The sequence below is a fragment of the Gavialis gangeticus genome, unplaced genomic scaffold (assembly GCF_001723915.1).
Source record: "Gavialis gangeticus isolate Ggan-Ray unplaced genomic scaffold, GavGan_comp1, whole genome shotgun sequence".
Lineage (NCBI taxonomy): Eukaryota > Metazoa > Chordata > Crocodylia > Gavialidae > Gavialis > Gavialis gangeticus.
The window spans coordinates 27,232,403-27,237,063 of NW_017729028.1; the positions used below are offsets into that span (position 1 = coordinate 27,232,403).

At 41.4% G+C, this 4,661-nt stretch overlaps 1 protein-coding gene and 1 long non-coding RNA gene across 2 annotated transcripts in view; one reads left to right on the forward strand and one right to left on the reverse strand.

Moving 5' to 3' along the window:
- ATAD2B (ATPase family, AAA domain containing 2B) overlaps window positions 1-4,661 on the reverse strand; it is a 133,834-nt gene that overhangs the window by 33,684 nt on the left and 95,489 nt on the right. The window lies entirely within an intron of this gene.
- The window catches only part of LOC109300200, a 20,997-nt gene that overhangs the window by 10,784 nt on the left and 5,552 nt on the right, over window positions 1-4,661 (forward strand). The window contains exon 2 of the long non-coding RNA XR_002098160.1: window positions 679-685. This is a non-coding gene — a long non-coding RNA (uncharacterized LOC109300200). The remainder of the gene's footprint in view (window positions 1-678; window positions 686-4,661) is intronic.

Genomic DNA, 4,661 nt, shown 5'->3' on the forward strand with positions numbered 1-4,661 from the left:
AAATATGTTTCTCATCAGAAGTCTCCTTTCTTGTTTCACATATATGCAAATATGGCTGGTAATAACAGTGGTCACAGACATGAGAAAACTTCCATGTAAACAGCAACTGAAGAGGTTAAAAAAATGAATATGGAAATATATAGAAAGAGGTAGGAAAAACAGTGTACAACTGAGATAAAAACCAGACAAGCAGATTCTATTTGCCTGCTCAGAATAAAATCAAAAAGCATTCAAGTATATAAAAGGTGCCATATTTAAACACAATAGAAGAAAAGATTTTTCACTGTCATAATTACTCTGGAAATTTGCGTAGCCAAATATTGCTGACATCAAGAAGGTAATGATATTTAATAAAGAATTAGTCAGGAGTATTAAAAGTATATACAGTTTTATTTTAAAGGATTTTTCTTTAGAAGAAATAAAAGGCTAATTGTTTGGGGCTTAAGAGAACACACTAGCTAAGAGGCTACGAAGTAGTGCCAGTGTCCTTCAAAAACAGGAAATTCAACAATGGGAACTGAGATTTCTTGCTCCTTCCCTTGAAACAGCTGGTGGTTGCCACTGAGGAATTTGGACTAGATAGAACAATGTGAATTGTTGGACTAGATGAAACAATGCTCTAATCCAAATGGCAAGTCCTCTGTTCCTAACATAAAATTAGGTACAGAGAATGATCAGCCCAATTGTTCGAGCTCAGGTTACAACACCTCTCCTCTCTGAGTATGTCCATACAGTGCAAAGCGGCACGGTGCAGAGATAACCGAGTAGCTCGGCATGCGCTGACTCCTGGAATCGGAGGCAGTACAGCCATGTTCACCTGGTGCTGAGCCCAACTAATTAGCTCTCCACCGAAAAGAGGCCAGTTAAACAGGTCTTGGACTATAATGCTAACAGTGACAAGGCATCAAAAGCCACCAGCATTTTAGCCATAGTGCCATCTTTACCCTTTAAGCTCTGAATGACACTTAAGCTGCCAGCAGCCGCCAGCATCAAATCTGTAGAGATTTTGGTCCTAAATACAGGAAATGTCAAAAAATAAAATAAAATAGGACAGTCTTCTCTTTCCTGAGGCACTTTATTTGCTTTAAAACCACTTAAATGCTCAACAGTCAATGCTCATTAACATCCACTAAACACTCAGAAACGATGACAAAAATAAAAGGAACACAGAAAAGGCAACTGAATAAACAAATTGACCGAAGGGACTGAAAATAAAAAAAAAATGTAAGAAAAGAGGAAAAACAAACGGGGATTTTTTTTCTTTTTAAAGTTGCTTTAAAAAAAAAAATGTCATCTAGATTTTTAAAAAGATTTATCCTTCCACCACTATATCCAGGAGACAATTCTGATCTCAGGTTATTTGAAAATCCTGACAAAGACTAATTCACCCAAAGCCACTGCTGAAAAAGGAATAGTACACCAAAAATGTTTTTTATTCTGAAAGTAGGTTTTCTGCAACAATTTCTTTGACTGATTTCAGCTTTATGTAGTTTAAATCAAATATCACGCCTGGCTTCATTTGGTGGGATAAAATCAGTATTGTGCTTTCTCTATTTGTTTTACTTGCTGTGAAATAAAGTTTTTGGTACAATTTGGATTTTGAGTTATTTTTAATGCTTCACATAATGCACTCAGATACATCTACAAGGGTTGTTCCTTGCCCTGACAATTACAGGAATGTGGAACACCTATCACTCCAGGCTGTGCAGATTTTTATGCAAGTAAAATGCCATTTGATCTATAGTCTACCAAATATAACACAATACTACTGAATACAGCAACAGAAAAATTCAAAAGCAATTATTTCTTGAATGGACTATCGAGATGTGGTTGAAAAACAGCAAAACTATGACACACACTCCATCTACTGGCAAGATGCAGGAATATAGATTGGTTTTCCTATAGTAATGCAATAATCAAAGGAGAGCTTTATCTAAACCTTTCACCCAGGTCACTTTTGTAAGTGCCCACCACAATGTTCCCCATAAACTACTTTAAAATTAACATTCACTACTTTAGCAGCAACTTAGTATACTTACAGTTTCTCCCAGGAGAACTGTTTCTCCTGTTAGAAACATAATGCAGCCTGACGTTCACAGTTTCTCTGATACCAGCATCTCAGCTCCATTGCATGCCCTTTCCCCCTCAAGGCCCCAGGAGTCAGTCTGTGACTCAGCTGAACTCCACTGCTGAAGCTGTGCATAGCGCAACCCCCCCTGTTCTCCATTACCACTACCTCAAGTGCCTCAGTGCCAGCGATGCCCAGCCCCTTTCACAAGCGAGAGCTGTTCTGCACTTCAGAGCTGCAGAGATGCACAGGACACTGAGGCAGTTGTGCCCCTACACATGAACTAGACACAAACCCCAACACTCCTGGGACCCTGACTCCCAGATCCATGCCCCCAATGCCCCCAGACCTAGATCCTGACATGCCTGCGACTGAAAAGAGAGGACAAGAGAGCTCTGGGATTCCTCTCTCAAGAAAGGAGGGGGAAGGTTTGGAAGCAGAAATTTTCTAGGGAGACCCAGGGTGCACTTGGCTGTTCTTGGCACTCTCTGGCACCCAGAGGAGCCTACAGAGCTTATTGGGTCTTTGGCTGCATGCAGGGAGAAGCAAAGGCTGCCTGCGGAGCCCCCTCAACATTTGCACGGTGCTTCCCCCAGTTGTTTTTTTTTTAATGGGAGAGTAAAAACACAAGACTACTCATGGTCCATTTGAACATTTGTACAGTCTTATTCACCAGCTACACCAGGATGAAACGGTGTTGTCATTACTATTTGCTACATACACAGAGGCGTAACAGGGCAGTCATATTCCCTGGAGGCTGTTGTTGCACTCCTCTCCAAAGGAGGCATTGCTGCCCTGGTTACCCCTCTCAGTTATGCTACAGCACATACATATTTCCCATCCTATTCACAGTTGCACACTACCACTGATATCTCCACTCATCCTTTCACCCATATCACAATGGGATGTACCCATAACACTTATTCGCAAGTCATATCAATCTCACATCCACAAAGAACATGTTTGCAGGCTCAGTGATAAAAATTTGTGACCCCTCGTGAGCCCCGTCTACTCTACAACTTGCATTGCTGCTGCCACTGGTGGGACTCCACAGCTTTCTTATTTTGTTAAGGCTTATGCCACTTGCAACTGTCTAGGATACAGAATTTTAGCAAAATACTCCTCCCACTGAATTATCAAATATAACTGACACCGTCATAACCACCATTAGCTGCCAGAGTCTAGGACTGCTGCTGGTGCATCCAAATTGACACCAGATGGGCCTCTATGCAACAATTCTACACCTAAATAAGAACTATCTAATCTGTGCTCCTTGGGACACCTAAACTTTCATTAGTTTTACTAGGAACTTTGGACACCAGGTAATACTTTGGGATTTTGTTAAATTTTATTTTGATGCTATAATAGCCTGCTTGCTAATAGTTAACTCAGAGTCATTAGGGGTTAATTTTTTATTTAAAATGGCTACAGATTTTACATATGTAGTAATTATTGAGTTTTCATTCTGCTTTGAGATGCGGTGCCCATTCCAGCCACTCAGGGAACCGGCACCACATACAGCGCAGATCTGGATCAGCTACAGCAGGTGCTGCACATGGTGCAATTCCAGACCAAAGCAGGCTGTGGAGCTGGCATGCAGGGTGGGGAATGGGACACTGGCTCCCTGCAGGCACTGCATATCCCCAGCCCTGTATGTGGGGCTAATCTGGGGCCCACCACATGTGCCACATGGGACAACTCAAGACCCAGGGCCAGAACTTGGGCCAGATGACGAGGCTCCAGAGTCCTGATCCAACTTACGGGTTGCATCTTTGATAACCATTCAGTAATATAAGATTCACTGTAGGTGGCTTGCAGCTAATTAGCCTTCCAAAAATATTATACTAACAAAAGTTAACAGCCCTCCTATATTTATATTGCTATTAAAAAAAATAATCTGCCAGCCACTAAGAAAGAAAAAACAGCAAAAATGCTAAGGCTTGACTGAAAGAACACTATTTTTTTCAAGGCAGCGTGAAGTATAATTAACAGTCATGACTAAGTCTGAAAACACTCTGCCAAGAACATTACTAAAATGCCAACAATGCTAAACTTAATGGTATAAGCAACAAGACAGAAGAGAAGTAGCAAATAACTATAGTGACACAATGCTGAATTTTATTGTTCATATTAAACTGGAGTGACTTTACTTACTTCAGTGGAGTTCATACCAGCATAGCTGGTGACACTTCAAGTTGCAGCAAGAGAAGTTTAAGGTTGGCTATTAGAAGAAACTCTCTCACTAGGAGGGTGGTGAAGCACAGGTTACCTAGAGACATGGTGGAATCTCCATTCTTCAAGGTTTTTAAGGCTCGGCTCCACAAAGCCCCGTCTGGAAAGATATGGTTGGGTCTGGTCCTGCTTTGAGCAGGGGGTTGGACTAGATGACCTCCTGAGGTCCCTTTCAACACTAATTTTCTATGATTCAATGATAGCATAACAATTTAGTTTATAATAAATTAGGGGTGTACCGCTAAAGATTTCTTTGGCCAATACCGATGGCTGATTATTAACCAGTCGTATCGGCCAATACCAATCTGACATGCAGCCCAGAAGCTTGCAGAGCAGCGTCTGGTCAGTAAGTCCGGGGGGG